This window comes from Neodiprion lecontei, chromosome 3 (genome assembly GCF_021901455.1).
Source record: "Neodiprion lecontei isolate iyNeoLeco1 chromosome 3, iyNeoLeco1.1, whole genome shotgun sequence".
NCBI classification, from domain to species: domain Eukaryota; kingdom Metazoa; phylum Arthropoda; class Insecta; order Hymenoptera; family Diprionidae; genus Neodiprion; species Neodiprion lecontei.
Window position 1 is genome coordinate 39,943,125 of NC_060262.1, and position 27,418 is coordinate 39,970,542.

The window sequence follows — 27,418 nt, forward strand, 5'->3', positions numbered from 1 at the left end:
TATAACACGTCCTTATGTATACCTCTTTAATCGTACACTTTTTTTCCCTTCCTTGTTATTTTTCCCTTTCCCTTTGTACCTTTTCTTCCTTTCTCCGTTCGCGCGTCCGTCCTGTCTCGGTATAAGATTATGCGGCTCGGATGATTTTTTCTTCCTCTCTCTTCGTTCTTCGTTCTTCTTCTTTTTTTCTCCATTTTCTTTTTGTTTTTTCTTTTTTACTCAAAGGCCCTACGGCATCGGCATCGCAGGGCCCACTCTGCCTTTACCGTACTTGTTGGCGGGGTCCGCGGTTTCGTCACCGGCGACGCGCACGAATTATTACGCAGTTCCCTTACGTGATTTCACAATGCGGTTGATTTCGACTCGTTACATTCACCGAATTAAAGGGCTTTCCGTGTTTCGTCCTCTGTTATCAATCCCGTACCATCATTCCTCCCCGAACCTCCTCGAGCCTCATTTTTATTTCCTCAATCGGTTCTTCCTGCATTTTTGATCATCCTTCGTTCATGCATAAGTATGTAAAAGGCGCTGTTAAAACAGGGGAACACTTTTTTTTAAATCGAGCTGGAACAAAAATTCAACATTTCGATTGACCTATGAATATGTTTCAAAAAATTTTTCATGCTCATCGATTATTATGCTGATACGATTAGGAATGCTTAGAAACATTACACCGCTTGAAAACAAAAAAATTGATGCGCTTGATTGGGGAAAGCATTTTCCGACGAAATTTTGAAAATTGCAGTTCTTAAACATCGCGAGCGAAAGCTCTAGCCACTTGAAGCATCTCTGTGAAAATTTCTTATCTTGATATTCTTCGACCAGACTGTACTACCCGACCGTTTCTTACCGTGTTGACAAAACAGTTAATTATGATGTAATCAGATAATCAGCACCTGAAAAGGTCTTCGAGATTCGCATAATAAATCGTGTAAAGCATATCCACCGTGAAGAGAGCGAGAGGAGAGTCTGCGCGGCGATACTTGTTTTCTCCGGAATGAATTCCCCGGTGGAAGAAGACATAAAAAAGAAAGAAAAGAAAGAAAAAATAAAAAGTCGAAAGGAAAAAGGAAGATGAAACGCAAATAGAGAGTGCAGGGAAGGAAAGGGAGAGGAGAGAAAACTTGTTTCTACACAAGGGATTCCGGTCCGTGTTTATAAATAGTGAAAATATACGCATTCGGTTTTTAGTTACGAAATAACTTGATTACGGTTTCGGTTACGGTTACGTTATATCAGGCGCCTCTCCGCCGATCGGCTCGCGGTGCGTTCACCCTGCCAGCTCACAAACTCACACTCAGTCATCGTCTATCGCTTTGGTAGGAATATGAGCGGACGGTGATCGTGTGCCTTGAGAACCGGCGTAGTAACCTTGGACTCGACAGTCGTAGTAAACCGACTCTGGTCTAACCGCTGCCGCCTGCCGCACGAGGATGTCGCAAGTCGAGGAGAGTACGAGCACCATCGGCAGCCGAGATCCAAGAGCAAGGACCTCGTCTCGAGGTACGAGAGAAACCCGCGAGACGAGAAGCCGCGGTCCGTCGATCGCGGTGCCGGAGAGCCGATTTTCAATCTTACTATCTTATCGCCTCGGCAAGCAGCACCGACGACTCGTCTTCTGGACCGGGTCACCTGCTGTCGTCCTACACCCAGGCCATTCAATTTCTATCCTCGAAACGAGATCGGGTCCTCTTCGTTTCCCACAAACCGAACCCAACGAGGACAGCGAATCGCCTTCCTTCGGTATAATACGTATTTGACACACCGGGGTTCGGATCAGATGCAGATATTGGTACAACGTCTGGTCTCAACGTGATGTACTCACTGTCTTTGGAACGGAATCGCTGAAGACGTTTGGCGCGAATCTGTTCCAATTATCAGACTTCGGTTCTGCACCTGTGGACCATCCAAAGGTGTTCGGAATCCATATTTACCTTGGGTTCGAAAACTAGGAAAACCACGAATTATGTATAAGAGAGGACGCAAGGTGTCCACGGACGTATCGTAACTTCTCGGAAAGTTCTGCCGGGGAAATATGAGAACATCGTATTTATATACAGGGATCAATTGTGTAACGGTGAACCTGACCTTTGAGAGAAACGTTTGCCTTCACGGTATAAAATCGATGCTCAGATTTACGGTCTATATAATAAAACGCGTATAACTCAGGCATATTATACATATATGTATATATATCGGCGAACGAAATTGCTCCGAATAGATTGTTACGAGCAGTGCACCTAAACTAAAACACTCGCGACAACGGTACCAGAAATTGAGAGAACCTGCAGACGTCGACTGGCGATAAGACGAACTGCTTCGTCTTGTATTCCGACTTAAGTGTACCTAAACGAACGATTACTCGTGCGAGATGAGATCGAGCGCAAGGTTACATACAATTACCAAACATCGTCTCCTCGTGCGGTACAAAATTCTAGGTGGTTCGGACCTCTGCTCCACGCCGATTTGAGCAACCCTGAATGTAATGGCTGTCGTCGATTCCTGCTGCGGGAGAACTGGTCACACCGTCTGACTTTTTTCACGCCGGAGATTCTCCGGGACGATTTCAAGCTGCTGACAATACTGGACACGTCGTTCACCAGACTTGTTGGTCGCCGAGTGAAGTTCCACGGGACGGTCAGGGGCAGCATGAGCATCGGCACGCCGGCTGGAATCGACTTTGCCACAACGGTCGTCCAAGGTGAACCAGTGTCCGGTGCTCGCGAGCACAAATCCTCCTCGAGAGAGAGTGAGAGAGAGAGAGAGAGAGAGAGAGAGAGAGCGAGTGAGTTTGAGTACCTCCTTGGCGTCCTACGCGCAAGTAAAGCCCTCGGTGCATTTGGTGCATTTGGTGCCCAAGACGCAGAGGCGGCGAAGATTTACGCCCGAATCAGCGAGCTGACTTGATAGTGTGATAACCGTACACGTCGGGCCTTCCTCTTGGCATAACTTACCGCAGTCAGCGCTCTTCATATCGCCGATCCCGTGTGGAGGTGCATGGATGTCGTTGGAAGCCAGAGCTTCTTCCACTTGCGCTACTGTTGCGGAATCCCTCCGCAGGACGGTAATTCTACTCAATGATTTACGCGACGTTTCTCTTGCCGCCGTTGCTTGCTGCTTCTGCTGCTTCTGCTGCTGTTTTCGTCTCGCATCTACCGACTGACGATAAATTGAAAACTCGTTTTATCTTCAACGGTTAAATTGCCCCGATAATTTATTCGAGTATGCTTGTTCGAAATCATGTCAAATAATTCCTCGTTGCCTGCAACTCGCTGATTCGCAATTAGTGATTAGTCGTATTGGCTGAGCGTTTAACCTCGTTACGACGTTACAAATTACCCCGGTTTCGAATTGATCACGGTCGATGTCCGCTACCTCTTTCGTCGTCTCGTCCTCCGCGACTTTCACTCTCAATTTTGATCCAACGGAGTGCGTTGTACGATCGCACGATAAAATGTCATCGTCGTTACATCTCCAAAGTCAGTCGCGGATTATGGAATGAAACGTTGAGTGCAATAAACGAGTATGTATCGCGTTATCAATCCTTATTAGTCGAGTAATGCAGTTTAATTGGGGATCCTTACTTCGCCTGGATCATTAATATTAATCTCTGTCCTATCCTGCAACTCAAAAGTCTTAATGGGAAATTCTTATTAATTAGTTTTACCCGGCCATGGGAAACTTTTAAAAGCAAATACACCCGCGTTCGTGGGAGGTAAAAAAAGAGGCCAGAAAAGCGGGAGGAAATTTCTTTCTCGAGTATCTCGTGCCCCGGTCATCTATCCTGCAGCCTCCGAGAATCAGGAAACCTTCTGAGCTTTAATCCGAGGCTTGCAGTTCCACTCTATTACAGATTTCACAAAATTGAAAAACGCTTTCCATGCACTCCGGAATCACTTGGAGCATATATCGAATCAATTCGCCTGGACTAGAGGAAATGTCCTTGTGGCTGAAGTTAGTCTTTGGTGCCGGTAAAATTGAACTCTGCATGTAATGCTTGCGACCCGATTGACCGGTTTCGACCATGCGTTGAATAAAGCCCTTCCATTGTTATGCGCCGGGAAGCTTTCGGCTCCTCCCTTCCTTCCTTCCTTCCTTTCCTTCTTACTCTTCTCCGGCCATCCGTTCGTAAATTCGCATACTTGAGCCAGTTTCGTGAGTCCGTCTCGCATTTCGCGTTTATAGTTAGATATCTCCGCACAAGGTGCCTCGCTGCATAACGTTTATCTCTAAACAAAATATGCACTCGTGCTATACACGAAGGCTTTTGAAGCTATTCGAAAATGCGCTCCACCTTTCGCCTTTCGTACAATTCTCTTCTTTCTCTCCATTTATTTTCTACAGCTCACAATAATTTCTGTGAATTGAGAACGAAGAAAAAAAATTTAAAAAAAAAAAAAACTGTCCTTCTTTGACAAATGACGTCATAACTGTTATCTCTTTCGATGATGGAACACTTTTTCGAAAATAAATTGCAACATCGGTGATTCGTTATAATTCGTATCACGTTATTACCTTTTCCCTGAAATTCAAAGTTCACCAACGTGTCGTTTGAAAAATATCAACCCAAGTGTGTTTAACGCGCGAATTTAGCAACTATACTGCAGAACAAGTTGACGACGACACGAGTTGCACCCAAAGCGGGCGGATCTACGATCCAGCGTCCAGATAGATCGGTAAGACATCGTACGTATAACGTACGTAGATTAAGCATTGAATTTTGCATATAATATGCATTTCGCTCCCCGATGTCCCCATTAAATTATTACGAGTTTTGGACTCCCGTCTGTAATACCACGGTTTAATTAGACTCACTTTCATAAGTACATTCATGCATATATATATATATGTATATATAAATACACACATAGACGTATAATATACGTGCACACCTAGCTGTAACGTCGTTAACAACGCGGGCTATTCGTGCGGTTATATTATTGGGAGAAGCTCCGACCGAGAAGTTATATTGAGAAGCCATTAAACGTATTAAACCGCGGACGCTTCTGGACATAGGTACGGTTTCGTGGCCGGGGCTTTCAAGCCAACTTCCGTCGCATTACGACGACGTTACCACCCACCACCCCCTTCCTACGTACTTTACGTACTATACGTACGGAAATTGCTCTCAGCTACTAGGATCTACTGGATTCAGATATATTACCGCCACCCCGTACGTTATTATACCAACCAATTTCAGGCGTATAAGTCGACATGAAACAGCCGACAAAATATACCGAGCCTCCATCTTGTTACGCACATTCGTGTACAAAACGTATTTTCTTTCTTTACTGGGCAAATGAAATTCGGTACGTATAATAATTTAATGTTTTTCCAATTATTGTTTTAGAAATTTTAATGGAAATTTGTGCGATCCAAATTATTTGAAAGATTGAAATACTTGCAAAGCAATTTACAAACGAATACAACGTATATTTGAAACCAGGAAAATTCATTACCTGCGGATACAATTATCAAATACCAAAAAAGGTTTTTAAAAAAAGTTTAATGATTGTCGACATTTCTGGTAATTATTGTTCCTCAATTGTCAATTCTCTGTTCGAGTTATTTCGTTCGTGAGTTTCGGTAAATTACCTGCCTCGACCGGCATGTGCAATAATTGTATAATACGTCCGTGTGCAAACGAACAATACACACACACACACGCGCGAGCAAACAAACACAAAGCCGTCATTTGAGAGAGCGCGAGGTTCGCGTGACCAATATTCTAATTAGTAGGTGCGAATTTAATTAAATTACGAAACGGTTTACGGACGAAATATCAATTAACTCGGCATCAAAATATGGACGGCTTGTTGCAATTAATGCACGATAGTCTAAATATTTGGCCGATTTGTCGACCGCTGTAGCAGTTTCTCGAATCAACGCTGCACGGCTTCTGCACCGCGGTTCAACATCGACTGCATTTCTTCCTCGATCAGGGTCCCAGATAATTTGTCCCTTGGAATTCGGATCGTCGTTTCTAATCGCCATTGATTAAAAGTGGCCCTTCGGAACAAGTAGTTGGAAATATTGTACCGATTAATCAAGGCTTTCAACTCGATTGGAAATACGAGGGAATGCTTGAGGGATCAAAGGGGGATTGCCTTTTTCGTTCGTGCTGAGCAAAATTGTAATTCAGGCCGTTGACAATAACGAGTCGAGTCGAAGCTATTGCGGGATGATAATTTTTAGGCCTCGAATAACGCGACACCGGAAGTCGTCAAAGCCGTGTGCAAAGTTTCATACCGTTTATCCTCAGTTGTCGTTTTCGCTCTCCTTCCCTTTCGAACATCCACGTCGTCCTTGAGACATCGTCCCATGTAACGACGACTCGTTATCCAATCAAGGGAGCTTCCTGCCACTGGCGAGTCGGTCCCGAATCGTGATTCGCGTTCAAAATCCCCGGGAGACCTTTAGAGAGGTAAGGTGAAAAAAAAAAAAACAAAAAAAATCCTTTACCCAACAATAACTCAAAGTCTCGGGCTTGATCGTTTTCCATACTTCACAGATTGGATTCAAACGAAAAGTCAAACATCTCATCGCGGTATTTAATTATCCGCTCACCGTTTATCGTCTTCTCACTTTACAGCAAAGCTTGATGAGCTTTGATCGTAAAGTTGTAATCCGGCTACTCTTAATGGCTGAATTACAATCAGAGGATGAGTTCTTCTACTTCCAGTTCACACGACTTCTATTTCCGTTCTAACGAGCTCGATCCTGGGTAACAAGAGAAAATTAGGCTCACGATACGAATTCATTACCGGTTTATACGCACGTCGAAACGTTTTGTGGTGCAGGAAACTCGGCATTATCATATCCAATACGCTCCCAGCTCTTTCGATCCTAAACGTCTCGTCATTGTCACGGTCATTTTCGGTAATAGGCACAAAGTGAAACTTCCTCTCCGCGCTCGTGTGTCTGAATCTACTCTGTATCCAATCATATCCGTGGACAACAGCCTCGTATTCGTTTGAAAGTGATATCACCGCCCCTTTAAGGGGGTGGGGGGTTACAACTTGTACTTTTTAAAATCACTTCTATTTTTAGGAATTTTTTTTTTTTCTTCCTATTCGTAGAAAACGGAAATACTTGATACGATTACGAACAAACAAAATTCTTCCACCGCTTATCGTTCTCCGCTTTCAGAGACAAAAATATTCCCTCGACAATCGTGTTCCCAAGCGTATGTAAACACGTGGGAAAGAATTGGCGAAAATTCCGGACGATCATCGCGCGCGTCCATTCGTCAAGATCGTTGACGTTACGACCGTTTTGGCAGTTTTGGTCGTATGAATGCCAGGCGTTGTGGCATAATCGTGTCAACTCGACGCGATACCCTAGAGCGTACGCAATTGTGCATAATTAGGGTTTATACACGACCCTCGATCACTGGCAGCTGGGCAACTGCTGTGACTAATGCTCGGCCGACGCCCAGCCAATGGCCATGTGTCTGCCCACCTACGAATCGAACGCATCGTCGAGGCTACGCGCGTGTCTAGTTTGTCGATATCTATGCATGCAAACTTGATCCGACCCCGTCATCCTGTCGCTTTCCAGCCCCTGCAGCATTGTTCACAATTCCATTCGCACCGCCGATGAGGGTAATTAATACCGTCCGTCGAGTTTTCAGAATTGACGCTGGTTATGCAGGCCTGCAATCTCAATTACCTTGTTGCTACAATACTGACGTTGAAAGCTCACCACGCGTCAAAGCTTTCGTCGGCACGCCGGTTCGAGGAGGCTCAAAGCCTTCGACTGCTCAAAATCTGTAAATTTATACATCTATGTATATGTTAGAGTGGCCGTTGAAAAAATTAAAAGCTTGTGCTCCAAGGCGAAAAATCGTAAGTTAACCCTGAAAACAGAATATCGTCAGAGTTTCAATGCTCTATCTCACTGTTAAGGGATGACGGCAGATTTTTCTTTTTTTTTTTTTCTATCCTTATAAAATAAGATTTCACATTTTTTCAGACCTTGATCTTTGTGAATTTGATAACGATTCGAGTAAAAAAAACAAAAATCGAACGGTAGACAAACGAATTTAGGATTAAAAATACTTTTTATTGAAATATTTGAAAAAATATATATATATATATATATACTAATATAATCGAGAAATTAGTCTCATCCAAGCATCTCGAGCAATTTCTAATGCGAGAATCATCAGAGTATAGAAAAAAATTTACACACTCTAGAAAACAAACAGTTACGAGAGAAGTTACGCAAAAACTCGAATTGACTGTACCTGTAATTCTATACTGATGGTTTGTTCATTTTTGCAATTAGGTAATTTTATTTATAACTGTCTTTACTGTGTACCATTGGATTAACTATCGAGCAATTCTTCAATTAATGTGCGAATTAATAAGAGAGGTTGAAAAAAAAATGAATTGAAAAACGTACACCATTTATGCAATTTCTTAATTTTTCATTCTGGGATTCCTTGAAATTTTTTATACACTGATCTCTGGGCTGTACTTTTTTTGGATGCCATATTGATTATTCCATCATGATAAATTGAAAGTGTCTGAGTAAAAAGTATTTTTTATCTCAGATTTATTTGTCTACCGTTTGATTCTTTTTAAATCGTCATAAAATTCAAAAAGATCAAGGTCTGATAAAAAAAGGAAATCTTATTTCTCAGGGAAGGAAAAATATATTCAAAAAAATTCAAAGTAGGCTCGATTCTCTTCAAGTGCACCGAAAAATTTCACGTCATTTAATTAACTTGAAGTTGATTTTAAACTTCTTAAAATCCCGTCAACACACACGAAGTTATTTTCGGTCATGAATCTGAAGTATAATACAGGTGATTGTCATTCCTCAAGTTAAATGTATTGGTAATTTTTGCACGAATGAAGATACAAACTACGCACAAAGTGAAAAGAGTTCTTTGTACCTGCGACTGATTATTTTTATTCTTCTCGTTCATTTCCTAACACGATTTCAGAATGAAACTTGTACAAACTTGTTCCTGTTATTTTAAACTGCCTAGAAAGTATAACGCCTGCGGTGATCGAAGTGCATTGACCGCATTGATGTTTGAATTTACATTGATATCGTTGAAATTTCAATATATACTTTACAATATGATTGAAATTGTCGTTCCACCGCACCGAATGTTGAAATTAAACACCTTTTCACGTCAGCTGTCCATCTCACTCCGTCATTATTCATCTCTCATTAATCATCACCGAATCGTTATTGCGTATCGTTATTATCCGACGAACATTTGTCTCGATTTCACATCACTTCGGCTCTACATTGCGCGCATTGCCTTCATTGACAGAAGTTGCTTGTCCAGCGATAGAAAACGGGACAAACTGTTGTTGCTGATATTGTCATTATTTTTTATACGAAAAGCTTCAACTATAGAAAACGACATTTCCTCCGCAACTGTTTTATTTTCTGCCCCAAAATAATAAAAATAGGTCCTCAGATTTGGACATGCCATCTTTTGAAAATTTACATTATTAGAATATTTTTCACACTTTTGACAACAGTTTTACAATACGATTCATTAAACGTTTCAACGATTCTACTATTAGTTACGATTAATCATCGGTCAAGAATCGATTTCGAATTCTATTGAATCAGAAATTTTTAAATAAAGTCCACTACAGCGATTGTTAATTACATTCAGAAAAAGGGTTAGCATCAACAAACTGACATGATCGACTGACTTTTTTCAACTAATGTAAATAACAGCTCGAAAATCAACTAAACGTATTTTTCACACTGGCAATGCAATGATCGCACGTATAATTACCGTGTACGAAGCAAAGTATTTAATGATTATAATCTACCACTCAATCAACTAACGATTTGGTTGTTCAAACCGAAAGTCAGTGACAAAAAACATCCGCATTGATCAAATAAATGCTTGGCTGACCATATGATATTTAGTAAATAGCTGTAAAGATGTATAATCCTCGAAGGAAATATATTGAGAAATGGAGAAAAGAAATATACATAGAGAGAGATAAAGAGAGTACAAGGTACGAGCGGATGATTCTAATAATCAGTAGACTTACAGCACTCGAAGGAGAGAAGGCGATTTGAAATTTATGTAAATCGAAATTCCGTGAAGTGTGTGTACAGAACTGAATCTTGATCAGGTAAAAACCGATAAAAAATTTACGACTGTATTTAAAATTTAAAATGACAAACTGAAAATTATTATTATCATTTATTTATTTAAATAATCTAATGTGAAAAAAATCTACAGGAGGTTACAAGAACTTGCGCGCAGGACTGGTGCATTGGTAATAAAAAATCCTAGAATAACTAATAGACCGGGAGCCCATAACACTTTTTTCATGTCTCATTTGTTCACACTCAGCGGTATAAGACCCACCCAAATCCTATCTTCCACCACACGGAGATGACTTTGCCGAACATAAATCGTGGACCAAAAGGTGGGGGCTGTATTAAAAAATCCGGGATCTAGAATTATCGCTTACCGTTCGGCGTTTGTCGCAAATTACTGTAAGTGAAAAAAAAGTTTGGGCGGACGGCATTGCCGAACGTGTAGAGTGGATATGACGCGAAGTGACTCTGTTTATTGTTGTAAAAAATTGTTAATAAAAAATCATAACTTGTCAACGTTCGGAATTTTGTTAATTCATCTAATTATACACTAAAACTCGAGATAATATTATCGGCGAATATTTAGGTTGGATCGGGGGCCAGCCACCTACGCGTACTTTTGTCTTAAGGGTGTAGAGTCCGCCCAAACTTTTTTTTCATCTACAGTAATTTGCGACAAACGCCGAACGGTAAGTGATAATTCTAGATCCCGGATTTTTTAATACAGCCCCCACCTTTTGGTCCACCATTTATGTTTGGCGAAGTCATCTCCGTGTGGTGGAAGGTAGGATTTGGGTGGGTCTTATACCGCTGAGTGTGAACAAATGAGACATGAAAAAAGTGTTATGGGCTCCCGGTCTCTAACTAAGAGAAAAGAAAAAGAAAAATAACCATAATTTAGGTAATTAAAAAAGAAACCTACACTCACAGACTATTTCATGATCAACCATATTTATATTTCATCGTATTTTCACATCACATGCGTGTTAACATGGCATTATCTACTATCCATTGCTTTATTTTGTTTTTCAATGATTTAGTATTTGAATACAGTATTTTTAAATCATTCGATAATCCATTAAATAATCCAATAGCAACCACGCAACTTCTTTTGTCACTAACTGTTGTTTTTCAATATTCTTATTCGTAAGTTTTGCAATAAAATGCGGTTATTAAAATTGCTTAATTCAATAAAATAGCGCACGTAATAAACTATTTATATTCGATCTCCCTTTAATATACAAAATATCCTCGACCCGGTCTATTCTCTCACGTACATTTTAACTATCACTGTCCGATATTATATCCTTCATTTCCCTTTTATTCCATTTTATGGCTTGTTTTACATTGAATTGTATTTTCAATTCATACACTTTGTGCTGTCCATTTGCTTTGAACCTGTTCAACTATAAAGCCAAGTTTGTTGGTTTACGAATATATGTATATAGATTTTATAAAATTGAACAATGCAAGCTTCTACATAACTAAACGATTAATTAATTTTTTACACTATCGCAAACTATTTTGTCCCAGTTTTCGTTAGTCGTATTGTTTTCCCTCATCTGGAAACCGGCGTGAAAGGTCAAAAAAGCGAGAGGTAAATTGGAGCAAAGACCGTGCAAATAGCCGTGCCCTCGATTACAACCCAGATACAATAACGGATGATCGAATCCCTCGTTTAATGGTAGATGTATATTTTCAGCTCATTAGGCGGAATTGGAGGAAGTCTGATTCGCACTCGCTAATAAGCTATTAGGTCGTTGTAGCCGTAGAAGGAGAGCCGGATACACCGTCAGATCTCCAATTTGCCACGGCACTCGGAACACGGCCGACGTGCCCCGATTTACGTTTGTACACAACCCGAGTCTGGGCACCCTTGCCTGCAGTCCCGAGCCGAAAGCTCCTTCGAACCAGACGGGAGGCAGCAGATTTCCCGAGCACAGACACCGGCTTACCCTTCCGGTACACACGCTGCCTTGAATTTCCGGCATCGACAGGGGCTTTGCACACCTCTGTTCGACCGGATTACTTTGATCATCCCCCCGCCGCGCCCCCTCAATCGAAATTCGGATCTCACACGACTCGGCTTAGCGCGGATTGCCCGCCTCCTCCTCCTCCTCCTCCTCCACCTCCGACCCCCCATTTCCAGCCCCTTTGCCTTCGTAATTTGACGGTTCTTCAGCTTCTTTACGCGTCGAGAGTATTTTCGAACGGATGTGCTTTCGTCGTTTCGGTTATACTTGCCCGGGTCATTTCACCCGACGTTCATTGTCAGCTTCGACGAGATATACAGGGTGAGCTTTTTGTCTTGAGACATCGGAATATCTCATGAAAAATTTGATTTTTTGAAATTACAGCGCCATCTGTATCGGATCGAAAATAAAAATTTCCAACAAAACTTGTTTGTTTTTTCATGAAAAATTTGATTCTGCAACAAATGATAGGGGTTTTCATTTCAGATTTTTTCACACAGTTCTTGCCGTTAACATTTCTTTGTGCTGTGCCTATTTCTCGAGGTATTCCGATGTCTCGAGATAAAAAAAAACTCACCCTGTACATTTTCAATTTTCATCAAATTACCGCAGCGCCAGCCTATCGTTAGGCTCAATTTAAATTTTCGCGATGAATTCAAGTTCCTACAGAGCGAAGCGTGCTCTTGGACGTTGGGGATCGGTGGTTTCGTTGCTCTTGTGCGCAGTTGGACTTTGGCCAGAAATACCCCCGGTGACCATTAGCGGTGACACGTACTCGACCGTTTATCGTTCTCAGACAGCGATACGCTTGTCTCTCTTTAGCGATAACTTGTTGTCGAGTAGTTATCCGTGTTGCGTAGGCATGCATTCCCGAGCATGCACTTCGATGGCTTTCAGATGTGCGATAGCCGAGCGCCTCAAGTGTTTGAAAATCCAAGTACCCGTATCAAGTTGCGAAGTGTGTGTCACTAAAACGATTCTCCATCCATCGATCGAGTGGAAAATTTTTTTCCCGTCATTTCAATTCGTCGCATCGAAAATATTGATTATCAAACGAATCTAAGACCAAAGCTATGAGAAATCTTTTTTTATTCCCCATCCGTTCATCGTTACGACAAATACCTACACGTTTTTTTTTTTTTTTTATTCTTTTATCAATTTTATGCCCGTCTATTCTTCGATGCACGCAAGCGTCTGCTCGGCTCTTGTAAGAATGTACATCATCGACCGTAAACTTGCGGTAAAATTACTGGGAACTCTTGACACAGGGTATATATTCATAGAAATTCCCACGTGAACTTGACTGGTAACAATAGTTCCCATTGTATCTCTTTCGTTATATTCCCACTCGACCGACGAACCCTGCACGTTGTGCTGTAACGTAATCTTGCGTGATGATGTTGAATGATAAAAAAGAAAAAAAAAAAAAGAAGAAGAAGAAGAAGAAAGACGGAAAGAAATATGGTAGATGAAAATAGTTTGACGTCTCGGAATAAATCTCTCACACATCGCAGTATTTTCATTTCCACATTCACGCCACCATACATGGTCCATGAATATGCATGGTTTTATAGGTGTGTGTTTGCGCGTGTAGAGTCGATCTAATCGCTTCACCATTCGTTCTCAATAAATTATTGCTTGTACGTTAATCCTCACATCAAATAAAATTTCGTTGTTCCGTCAACTTCGACCCTCTTATTGCTTCGAGTGCCGTTCCGATCGGGACTTTGCCGTGTATTTTAATTGTTCAACACACGTAAGAGAGGCAAGCTATACGTATATGTGTGTGTGTGTACATAAATGCACACGCGCAGTTACATTACAAATCGCTTATTTTTCGTCAAGATACGCTTGACACCCCCGCGATTCCGTACGTATACATCGAATTTGTAACAGCTATAGCTATATACATATATATGTAGAAATCCTTCGAACGCATTTAATCGCGGCAAGTCACGCGACGTACTTGCAGGAAAATCGATCCTTATACCCACTCACGAAACTCCTGGTATATTGTATGTGTAGGTATATTATACATGATTGCACGGTGTGTATACCTACTGTGTATTATGTAAAAAAGCTGCGAGGGTCTGATTAATTATCCCATTAAACTTTCATTCTTTTTCTTTTTCCTTTTTTATCCCATCGCGCCGACGTAGAGGATATAACATTTTTTTTTTTTTTTTCAACTTCGTCCTTTATACCGATTCACTTAATCAATTTCATTTTCGTTTTTATTCCCAGCGATCGACTAGAATAATCGTATCTACAAACGAAGTACCTGCCGTTTCGAGACGTCTGCATTGTTAATTGGCGGGTTAAGTTTATGGTAATCGATAGATTTATTATGGATTCTACATTTCAACCGATTATCGCCGTTAAACTTTACGGAGAAATTACCGCGGACTTATTGTAATGTATTCACGGGTGAAAGACTTGCGCTCAAAACTTTCAGTGATTTTAATACGATTTCTGAACAGTTTTACTACCAAGATCTTACTCCATTTTCAGCGGCCTGGTTCAAGAATAATTTCAACAACTCCGCGGAGAGTAAAAATGGTAAAATATCTGTCAAAAAATTATTAAAAAAGTAGGGGAAGAATCGCAAACCTCGAGGCAAGAATCGATGAAACGTATATCAAGAAGTGTATTTTCAATTGGCACTGTACAGATATATGAAAGGATGAAAGAAGAAAGAGAAAACCTGGCGAGAGCTTTCGGCAGTAAAAACCAGGCACGTGACCGCGAAACGACAGAAGCGTTGCGATTTAATACCTCGCGTATCGATAAAATTAAAGGAAATTGATACCGGCAGGCCGGTGGTAATTTCTTCGCGGTAGTGAAACGGCAAATGTATATTAAAGGAGCAGGGCGATACGGCAACCGGCAACCGGCAACTCGAAATGCATTAATATTATTGAGATACGAGTGGTGGGCCGAAACTCCTTCTTTCCACCTCATCCTCGAACAGCAGCGACGATGCCTCTTGTTCCATCCATCCCAGGAAGAACCTGCAGGAGGATAGAAGTGGCTCGGGCTCAGAGACGCAGCACTCGACAACTTGTGGAACGTTTCATTATCTTGGAGTGGTATGCCACTCGCCCCCCCCCTCCCTCACCCTCACCCTCCCACCCCCATTGAAAACTTCCAAAGTTTCTCTTATACAGCGTCTCAGCGCCAACCGCCAAAGCAAAATAATCATATTACCCATCGAACTGCGAGCTTCCTCTCTCCTCCTTCGTTCTTCCAATTCCATTTCCTACTGAGGTGAAAGAGCTGGGAGAGCAAGGTAGATACTCTGTCTTAGGGATGATCGTTGGACGGGGTTAACCAACGCTGTGACGTCGATGATTTCAAAAGGGTTCTTAACAACTCGGAGTCGCGCCACGTGATCGAAGGGATCTACAGACGTGCGGATCATTAAAACTGGGCATTGAGGAGGCGCCGATAACGTTACAGCATGGGTCAAAGTGCACGGTGTCGAGGATAAGGTTTGCCGGGAAATTTCTCGCTCGAAGGTCTGTTATCATTGTATCGGGATACGGGACGCAAGGGTGTCGAATATCGACTGTGGATTGGACCAACGATATCTCACGTAACGAGGAGATGTTGGGGGGTCAGGCTGGACGGTAAGTCGAAAGTAAAGGCGGCCTGGATCACCCGGAAGTACTTTCTTGTTCAACCAAGCGTAACTCAACCCAAGGTCCAAGGTCAGTTGATCGTGCGAGGATCAATTTGCGAGCTGTAACTAAGCGAATGTATACAGAGAGAGAGAGAGAGACATGGCGATAGTGTAATGAAATGCAGAAACCTGTGTGCTTGTTAACGGACCAGAATCGACTGGCAGAGAAGGGCTCTGAAAGCGCATGGATAGACGGTTGGATACCTTCGGGAGCTTTCGTACGGTGGGTTAATTCGTAGAGTTTAACGTCAAGCCGATGCAAAGAGCCGAGGGGATCAAGAGGATACATTCAGCGCTGTGGGGCAAACCTGTAAAAGCGTTCATTTCGAAAGCTGGTTTCACAAAGCTGCACCCCATCCTCGACCTCGCGGATATCTCCGGCTTCCTAGATAGTAGCAAACCGAAAGAGCGAGAGAGAGAGAGAGAGAGAAAGACAAAGAGACGGCTGCATCACCGGTAATGCAATTCCAACGCAACTACTCTCGAACAAAACAGTTTCATCCACCGTTTACACCGGGGAATGATACTCTGATAGACTTGTTTCAGGCGCGTTTACTGCGTGTTCCGCCTTACGAGATGGTCATGCAGCTATAAGCTCATCGACAAATCGTACCTCACACCATCCCCGACGTCAACCTCCAGGCTACTGTTGTCCTTTGCCTTCGAATCTACATACAAATTGCAAGATTACTACGTCCTTGAGTCGCGCCGAAACGGTTCCTTAGCAAAATTGGAGACGCGGTTTTTAAACAGGTCCAGCTTTATCCAAGATGTACCAAAATCTGATGTCTCGTGTCGTTTTTAAATCAGAAGAAACGAAGATATGAACAGTTCTTGCAGTATTTTCAATTTTCTTCGAGCACGTAGTTTCGTAATTCGTTACATTATCGAAGGGTAGAGTCCGTTGTTTCTTTCCGTGAGATGTATATGAAAGATGTCGCATATTCATTGTATGCTAAGCAGGTGTAATTCTATACTTGGAAATGATTACACGGGTAATAATGTGGGCATGGGGATCTTGTGTTACGATCGTTTGCGCTGCCCCTCTTCACGGTGTTGACTCTTCCCTCCGACCAAGAAATACGCTTCTGTTACGTAACGCGAAACGTGGGAAATGGGATTGCGAGTATGTATACACACAAATACGGTGCACGCACACACGTGTCGGTACGATGAACAGCCCCTTTCTTCTATTCATTCACACACGGTCTTCGTAATTAGTACCACGGTACTACGTAATTACACCGGTATACCACCTTCTCGGAAAAGCGTGTATTCATAGCCCGCCTACTGTATTTTCCTCCTCACTCTCTACCGTGGGTATAACCTGGTGTGTGAATACTCGCAGTGTCATACACGCGTACGTACACGGCTTACACGAATGAGCAGAGACGTTTTTGTTTACTCCACTAATTGAAATTTATGCCACCTGTCGCCGAGTGTTTTCAATTCGAATTAACCAAACCCCCGGTATTTGCCTCAGAAATCATTCATCCATTTCAAAGTTCCAAACGATCGAACGAATCGAGAAACGTTACGAAAGCTCATCGCTACCGGAACCACGGTCCAATGCCACGTTGCGTGCATCCGTCTTTCTCTAATTGGCCCAGACGCACGGTCGCGGATATAAACGTGCGGAGATGCTTATACGTTGGAATAAAAACGGGAAGCAAGCACCGATCTACCGAGAGGTGTGCCTAGGGTGCGTCCTCGTGGGATCCTTCAGCCGTGCGAACAACGCTCGGTCCCAGACTACGGCCTGTGAACTATGACGGATAGCCACGGTGCACGAAGTGCACGAAGTCTTGCGCCTCTGAGCCACCAGCGGCATCACTTAGCCACCCTTTATGGGATGCGTGCACGGTGTGTCCCAGGAGCGAGGGTGGAAGCTGGATGAGGGCGAATATCTGTCCAGCTTTTTCCCTCCGGCGGTAGGTCCGCGTATAACATACATACACACCCATATACCAAGGTGTAATACGCCAAGGTACGGCGTCCCGGCTTAGCCTTCGTCGCTCTTCTCGCACACCATCGACGCTCCGAGCACCTTACCCGCCCACTTTATACCTACGTAAGGGAATTTGCTGAGATCGCTTTCAGAGTAAGTAGCCAGTAAAAGAGTCCATTCCTATTCATGGGTTCCTTGCCTTTCAAAGCCCATCAACATCTCCCTCTGATATTCCACCCTGTCGTCATCAGTGACGCTGCAGTCTTGTCACTGACTACCATCTTGGACCATGTGAGCTTGCCTGTAAACGGCCGAACTCCGACATTTCCGACATAAGGAGCGGATTTCGAAGATACACGCTGATGCATCGATTGCTGATGGTGTGACGGTTGCGGCAGGTGCGTTGGAATCCGGTTCGGTAACCACTTTACGCGATTCAATTGCATCATGTTTCGGAGTAAGTGATTGCTCGGTGGTAGGTATCGAGTGTTTTAGATGCGCCGGACAGTTAGAAACGTATCGTTCAATCTGCATCGCTGTGCGCACAACCGTCTTCGACGTCTCAGCCGGCTGGTTCTCGTTTACGTCCAGTGATACAGCGTTGGGGTCTGGTTTAGGAACTAATCGGAATTGTGGAGAGCCGAGCATTCACTCTCGGTTAATCAAGTGCCTAACCGTGCGGAAAATCATGGTGGAAATCGAACTATCACTCAACTTGAGGGAATTGGCGATGCTGGTCATTGCGAAGTGGTCTGAACTCGATAAATTTGGTCAAACGTTTTACGGAAACGAAAATGTCATTAATGAAAAGCGTAAAAAACACGAGACGTTACGTCGATCGCTCCTCGGAATGCAGTGGAAATATTAGGAGAGGAATCGGCCAGATCCGTCCAAGAGAGGGAAATAATTATCTCAAATTTCAGATCAGTGTCACATTGACGGATAAAGAGAGAGAGGGAGGTTGAAAATCGTTGGTTAATCCTGCCTCCGGATAATCCTAAAATATTTGACGACGTGGCTTAAAAATTCATCACTAATTGCAAATCGAATTGACGTGCCTTTGTAAGAATAATTCCTCGGCAAAGCGATATTCCTGCACTTGCATGGAAAAGTAGTGAAGCTTTTTCCACCCCTTTTCGCCCTTTGTAATAAATTACATAATTCAGCTGCTATCGGCAAACGCGTTACTCTTGCCGACTTGTCGCGACTTCTTTGAAACGTTTCCCCTGCAAACAATGTAACTACCCTGTCCTCACTCACCTCGTCGTCGGCATGCCGTTTCGGTTTTTATGCATTCGCACTTACACTCAGAGCTACTCAACGCGTCGAGCTCTGCGCCACTATTCGCCATCTGCACTGCTATGGTTGAAACTTTGTTTAAAATGTCGAGGGAGAAACGTTGAATGGAGGGAAGATGTATTCATACACCGTTCCATCCAGGCTTCTCTGTGCGCCAAGTATTTTCTTCTCTTTTTTCTTTTTCATTTTATTTCTCATTCGTTTCTCCCTCTTACCTCTGTATAATAACTGTACATCAGTTCTCTTCGATATTTTTTATCTTCACCGGGATGTACAATAGCCGCTGCTACACGGACGAAAAAAGCTCACTTACGGTATCTCACGTTATATTTCTCGCGACAACGACCTCGGCTGCCGAAGAAAGAGAGGCAGCTTTAAAAAGCTTTACCGTAGAGGCGCCTTTGACCGTTACTCGACGTTTTGACGGTCGCATTATTTAACACTAATAATTTTCGTTCAGTTTCGTATCGATATTTAACCAAATGTTTGATCGATCAGCAAAATTGTTCATTCCAGTCATTGAGCAGAGTACTAAAATGATGAACACAATCGATTACTTGAAAGCGATTGCTGAATAATCAAGGAAACGAACCTGAATATTTATAATTAAATAATTCATCGATGCTACGCGGTAATGACGATAATAACAAGAATAGTAATATGATCCGTACAACAGCGATTGCCAAAGTTAGCGAATAATGAGCGGTAAAATATTGCAAAGGCTTCTCTCGACCCCGGCAATACCTAGTACGAATTATTAGAGAGTCGGGGAAGCGGTGAAACCGGGAGGCGGGGGAAAGCACGATGGTCGCATTTGTCGTTGCTTTGAACTCGAGTAGCTCAATTAAACTTTTCTCTGTAAAATACAAGGATGCCAAAACTCCTCCAATTTCTACTGCAGAAATACAATCCGGGTGGAGGCAGCCGGGCCGGTTTTTGTGGATTCGTGAAAATCACGAGCAATTAACTCGCCGAGCCGAACGAAAATACACAGATATATGCCAGATATTCTCATTGTTCGAGTTTTTATTCCGAGGTTTTATCGGCGGGCGGTAAAAGCTCGATAACTTTCCTCCAATTTCAGACCTATCGTTTCCCAGAATTTACCGTCCTCACAGCCCCCAGGGCAGGAGGTTATCCAGCTTCCTCTCCGGTATCAGTATTCATAACCCACGTTGATCTCGACGAAACCGCGATAATCAGGGGAAAAGTGGTTTTCTTTTTTCGACAAAGAATCGCCGATTTTTTCGAAGCTTTTATAAAAGCCGGGAGTCGAGGACTCGAGTCGTTAATAAGAGAGCGGTTGAAATCAAGTTTTCCGTATCTTCTAACTTCCCAGGCATTTTCTCAATGTTTTTATTCTCTCGCACGAACTGCCTCCGGCTTAATGTTCTCGATTTACCGCGCTTCAAACTCGTACATCCTGCGGGATATTCCCCGGGAACAAAGAATTAATTGGCTTCATGCACAGCTCGGATATGCGGTTTGCCTCCCTTACGCGCATCGTGCTTTCTAAGTGGTTCAAAAGCGGTAAAATTAGCATTTTGCTACGAAAATTAAACGGCTTACTAGCTAGCTGCACTAGATGTTCTATGAAATTACTCGTCAGTCGAGGTGGGACAAGATAATGGAATGCGGAATGTACAACGAAACGAAGTTGACGTTTATATAATTCTAGTAATTACTTTTACAACAGACTAGTGGATAGAATGTTCATTGTACGAATTAAACGTAGAGTTGAATACATTTCTTTTTTTTTTCACTTTATGGCTTATTTCTGGTTAATTTGAAAATTAAACGCACGACGAGAAAACGAAAAAGTGAAAGGATAAGAAACAATATATTAAGAAACCGCGAAAGCCGTGCGAATAATTTCGCGAAATAAGAAACCCGATCGAACGAAAACATTCGAAATGATAAAATAGCACGAGGGATCCGCGAACAAGGCGGTTGATGCATTCGATGTAAATATATGTAGACTAGCTCGGCGGTTTAAGCTAAGATGGCATAAAGTAAGAGGGAAAATGAGGATCCTTTAAGCTGCGGTGCCGGGAAGTTACTCAAACCGCAACCGCGAAACCTATAATGCTTTATAATGGGAGTCTGGAGGAGCTTTTCTACGTATTCTATGCATGAACAAGACGTACCTAACGCGGTCGTAAAAATTCTCACAATCAGCTTTCGCGTCGAAGAAACGATTTACTCAACATACATGTACGCGTTACTTTTTCTTCCCTAGATAAAATTTATCTTTTACTTTTTCGTGTCGTTCTTGGTTTTTTTTTTTTGTTTTTTTTTGTTTTTTTGTTTTTCTCTTCTTTCTTATCTCGAGAAATATGCGTGTGGATACAACGTCGACGGTATCGTATACGTTACAGTTATTTATCTTGAAAAGAAGGAGTCCTTTACTGTGACTGTCATTCGTTAAGCCGGCTTACCGCTAAACATTATAGGGCGTATATAAGGATGATTTATGAGAGACCCGCCGTCCGTCGCGTCGCGTCGTCGTCCAGGACTTTCGGAGAGATGTCCGGCTGAGTTATCAGCTCGGAAAAACCGCAGCCAGCTATACATAATACAGAAGAATCCATCGCTCCGGAGTTTCTTCGGCGATTCGACAACACCCGCTTTGAAATTCGCGCTTTCGCGTTTAATTCGATCTTACGCAACTCGGCGAGGAATCGAATGGACTAAAATTTTTCTCGCCCTAGAATTCTTGAGGAGAATACAGTTTTCTTAAAATTGATACTTGCGGGTTATTCAATTTATTATATTTTCTCACATTCAGTATTTATCAGATTATATTTTCGTGGAATATAAGTATTAAAATAGTAAATGTCGGAATTATAAATGAAAGCTTAAATATCGACGTTTCTGTTTTAAATCACTTTGAAATTGTTAAAGATGTAATAGATTTTATCGATTTCATTCTGCGATGGCTCATTTTATTCCCGAAGACTATTTTCTATAAATTCGCTGAAATCGATTTTCTTTTCTTTTTTTTTAGCTGTCAATTAAGCGTTAAAATTTCTTAGTCGTTATAAATATCGGTTCAATGTTGTGAAAACAAATATTCAACAATGCTAACGGGATAAAAAAAGCGTTTTGGTAAATTTTCGGTAAAAGGTCTTCTGAATAAAATTTCCCATCGCAGAATGAGATTAAACGAATTCGTTCGATTATTTTAATCATTCTGATGCGATTTAATTCGAAACTTTGATGTATACCGAAGAGTTTGTTCATAATTCTCACGTTTAATTCCATTTTTTTATTTTTCAGAAGAGAAATACTCAACGTGTGACCCGCCAAATCGTAATCAAATTCGTAAAAAGTATCGATTTATGAATAGCCGATCTGTTTGAACTGCTTTTGATTCTGTATTTACGGTTTTTGTGTGAAAAATAAGATTTCTTTCTTCACCTTCGTGTCCTCCTTGAGAACTGATATAAACGTTATCGACGTGGCTGATATAAATTTCCGCACGATCTATTCATTCACATTAGCCCTCGAAAGTGGTTACGGAATCACGTCTTTGCATAGGAATGGCTCAATAATTTTGTACCACCGTCGTTACGAGTTTGTAGGGCGCGAATATTTATCATAATTGCGGCTGGATCAGGACATGAACTTTAATCGTGTCGTTTAAATGCAACTCTCACTTCAAATTATCGTTAATAGTAAAATCCAACGGTGATATTTTCAAACCGAAGCCACTTACGTTTCGCTATAATTTTCATCTCAATTTTATTTTCGTTTCTTTTTCCTTTCGGCACACATCAACAGGCTTGTTTCAATTTCAGTTAAATACACCGGCCACTTTACTTACTCGCAACATAAACCCAATTTTTAATTTTTTCCCTTCTCATTCCAGAGGGAGAAATTGGCGAATCCGTTGTTGCGAATTCGAACAGCTGCTGTTGAGCTGAATCGGTAAGTGCCTGAATTGTTTATATTTACTCTGTAACGGATTGATCGACGCACTTTTGAGTAGGTATAACACAGACTCAAAGAAAATCGAGTAAAATTAGACTCGTGTGAAATTTTCAGGCCAATCAGCCTCCCGAATGCATTAAAGACGCGCATTGGCACCAGGCGTACATCCTCAGATGACATATTTCGCGTGATGGTTCGGGAATTGGCTGAAATCACAATTTTCACGATTCAGCGAGGACCGGAAAGCTGCGCTTCGAACGCACCCCGTTCGATTCCACGCGTGTGTGAAAAAGCGTGAAAAGCGTCAAGCAATGAAATGCAAAAGAGTGCGGGTGTCCCGGGAATCGAAGATTCTCGGTATCTCCGACTCCGTATTTCTTGCAAGTGAATTCACTGTAATTTTCAACTATTCACTCCCTCGTTTCTTGCTCGCTCCGCCTCGTTCACCAGCCATTTTATTTACTGAATTTCCTTCACTGGGATTTCTGCGAAAAGTATACCCAAGTAGGTATATTATACACGAATGCAGCGCGATATTCCAAGGCAGACCAGACTTTTTTCCAGAATATTTATCATACGCAAATGTACGGTGCATGCCGCGCAAGAACCGGTTTATTATCTTCCACTTCTCAGCTCGTAAATTATTACCAATTACATTTAGATCGAAAAATTAAACTACAGTTCAGAAAGTCTCGGCAAGGGTTTTTTTTTTTTAATAATTTTTTGCTTAATTGCACCAGCTGCCGAGTTTCGAGCCGTGCGTAAAGAATAATTCATTTTTTTTTTTTTTTTTTCTATCTCCCCAGTCGGGCAAAATTCGAACTTCATTCCCCAGCGTCTGACCTTTTTCTCCGAGAAATTTTTGTCCGCGGGAGGGGTGTGAACGGAATGAAGAAACGTACTAGCGTTACGTATTTACAACGGTTGAAATCGTTCCGAAGAAGAGGAGGGGCGGAATTAGCCCTGTCAAAATTTAATATCCACACCAGCGGCCCCGGGAAAACGTTGAGCGAAAATTTCGCGGCTGACTTGAGCAGCCGAATTGCAATTCCGGGGAGCACGAAATTGCAGAATCTTGCGACGTAGAAACGCGAGAACTATCAACCTGCGGCCATTATATATATATATCAGCTAAAAAATCGTAAATTCTCAGAAAATGTCGACAGTTATGTTACCTTTTTGTCGAATTTTTTGGAATTCGATACAAGCATTTTTGGGCTAGATCAACCACATCTTTATTCTCTGTATGTTGCGAAACACGCGGAAAAAAGCAAAAAAAGTCGAAGAACGTTTCGAAAAGTTTCCTATTTTTCGTAACCTCTGCCATTTCGTTCCTCCTATTTTTAACTCTCAAAACGACGTTCTTCGACTTTCTTTGATTTTTTCCGCGTTTTTCGCAACATACAGAGAATAAAGATGTGATTGATCTAGCCCAAAAATGCTTGTATCGAATTCCGAAAAATTCGACAAAAGGGTAACATAACTGTCAACGTTTTCTGAGAATTTACGATTTTTTATCTGATAATTAGGGCAGCGGTAAAAAAAGATCAAAAATCACGAAAAATCGATGCTCTTCTTATGGGAAAAAGTAGAGCTTCCTAGCGGTGGGTAAATATGGAGGTAAAAATTTTAAAAAATTCTGACATTTCCTTTGAATTATTACGAACCAATTTGGGGGGTAAGACCATTAAAATTCGATTTTGCCCTTCTTAAGGACAGGTCTAATATACATAATATATATATATATACATATATATGTATTAAAATGCGGTGCGTGAAAAGAACGGCCAAGAAAACTGGAATGAAAAGTTTGAGGTGACTTTTTGTCATCTCTTTTTCCTGCCCATTTATTATTTACCGAAAATGGGTCGAAGCTTTTCATGTCTGCAATTTCAGCAGCTGTATAAACCGATACCGCTTCCCTCTTTCGTTCCCCCTCGCGGCTCAACAGGAATATCCTCGATATATTAAAGTTGAAACGCATTGTGCCGAGTGCCTGTAATGGCGCGATCGATCAGGCCTACCGCCGCGACGTAGATACATGTATACACACCCTGTATATACGTCTATTTATACACTATATGACGTATCGTCTGGCTGTATAATTTTGTGCAAACGTGTGAAATTACGATGATCGTTGCTTCGCGAGCTTGACCTCCATTATCGTAATCGAATTCTCAGCAAGCTTCGAGAAAAATCAATTCTCAAATATTCATGGCACAAAAAAAAAAAAAACAGTATCCACCAAGATTGTTCTTCTTTCGTCATTAACGTGTTAGAATCGTAGTAAATATTTTATATTTAATTCGATTTAAATTCTTTGATTTCTCTGTGTAACGAATTGTACTGAATGAAATTATGGGGTTGATTTAATAAAAAAATTAATGAAATAAGTTTGACTTTCACCTCGCGAAGTAGTTAATTATTTTTATAGAATACTTTCTTCTTTGCCAATTATTTTTCACTAAATTACTAACCGCACATTTATTGAACTTCGAAATGTTCTTTCTTTTTTGCTTCTTCCGTTTCTGGTTTTTTTATTATTATTTTTTTTTAATCGTTTTTTTTACTTTTATCGTTAATACACTCGTTACACGGATCAAATAAAACCAGCAGCGTGTACGCGTTACACCGTCGACGATCCGTCGAGGGTTACGCGAAAATCGTTATAAGGATGTAAAAAAAAATGAGAATAAATTTAAAAAAAAAAAAATTCAGTACTCTCAGCTGGATCCGTACAGTTAACGAGGGGCTCGGTTTTGAATATCACCGTTTTACGCGATCCACAGAATTAATCCGGCCTTCCCATCGGCCTGAAAATCTCGCCACTGATTCGAATACGTTGAATATAAAATTGCCCGAAATCCTTACGCCTCTCGTGTCTACTTAAAATTAGTTGGGCAAAAATTTCTTTCGATTACTATTGCCTACATACGTTAGGGTGGCTCTTTTTTATCATTATTTATTTATTTATTTATTTTTTTTTTTTCGAAAGTGCTACTCTGAAAATTTGCGAGAAATATTGAAGGAAAAAATTGTCATAACAGCTGGAAGAGGTATCAAAATATTTAAAGGTAGCTACCAATTATTGAAATGTTTTTTTATTTATTTTTACGTACACACCTTACGGAATTATATTATACGTATATGTTAGTTTATTTATTTTTTCCGTATCGCTATCCAATTAATCATTGTTCATGAAAATCGGTACTGAAAACGAAATAGGAACATCAATTTGATGCGATACTCCTTTTCCAGTAACAAAAACTTTCATCCAAATTTCACATAAAAATAAATAAAAAATATTTCAATATTAATTGGTAGCGGAATCTAACAATATTTTCTCACCTCGTCCACATTTTGCACCAATTTTTTTTTTTTTGTTTCAATATTTGTCACAAATTTTTCGAGTAGCAACTTGGAACAAAAAAAAAAAAAAAAAAAAAGTAAAGTAAAAAATGCGCCACTGTATATATTTATATATACATATACAGGCGAGAAAATAGATTTTATAATGTATTATTCGCGTTTCTGCGCGCATTTTAACGCGAACAAAACATCCTGCGGATATCCCGGCTCTCATTACCTCTGATGAGCCTCGAATCGCGTGTGATTCTCGAGGCATAATATCACCGAATGCGCCGCGTCGCCGTGGAGCGTAAAAATAGGGGTAAAAAGGAATAATCGGGGAGTGTTTTATTGCGGTGACAGTGCAGATATACAAATTTTTCCAACTTTTAAGCCATGCAAGTCGCGGCGCCGGATTATCGGAGCTTTTTCTACGTTATTATTTGCGGCTGGTGCACTCTAAATGCACAATTCCCGATTATCCAAGCGTTTTATGTAGATATAACTTCAGGTTCGCCTCGTACGGATACATAATATGTAAAAATACTTTGAAATTTCCACCTCGATTCAAAGCGCGGAATTTCATACGTTTCGGCAGTAACTGCAAAAGTGACAGATATCTGCCACGAGGTGAATTTTTCTCCCGCACTGCTGTACAACCGATCAAAGTAAACGTTTGTGGGAACAAAGGAAATAACGTGTCAGAGAATTGCCGACTCGCCAGTTAAACGTGGAAGTGCAATTCCTTTCCCGAGGGAATTTTTCAGCACATACGTTCTGCTGCTCTTTTCGGAAATCGATTCGCGTGCAGCTAAGAAAATTTACAAATGAAAATTGTCGACGTTTCGAATATTCGTAAACTGGTTTCTACACTCGTTAAACAAAATTTTTACCAAAGTTTTTTCTTGTTGCGTGCGTAAGTCGCAGTTTTTCGAAGAAACAAAATGGTTGAAAGGATTTTGAAGATGGCGGATGGATTCGTCCTTAAAATGCAATCTTGACATTGAATAACTAGAGCGTTAATTGTTATTAATCTCTGAATCTCCCGAAAGCTCGGTTGAATTCAAGTTTCGAGTCACTCGAGGTATAGTTTAGCTGAACTTTACCAGCCTCGAGCCTCTCCGTTACTGCACAAACATATTT

General features: G+C 41.3%; 1 protein-coding gene across 15 annotated transcripts in view; it reads left to right on the plus strand.

Moving 5' to 3' along the window:
* The window catches only part of LOC107226566 (protein turtle), a 164,784-nt gene that overhangs the window by 21,937 nt on the left and 115,429 nt on the right, over positions 1–27,418 (plus strand). For all 15 annotated transcript variants that reach the window (XR_006903283.1, XM_046733920.1, XM_046733925.1 and 12 more), the window contains exon 2: positions 22,866–22,924. The gene's annotated coding sequence lies outside the window, so the exon portion shown is untranslated. The remainder of the gene's footprint in view (positions 1–22,865; positions 22,925–27,418) is intronic.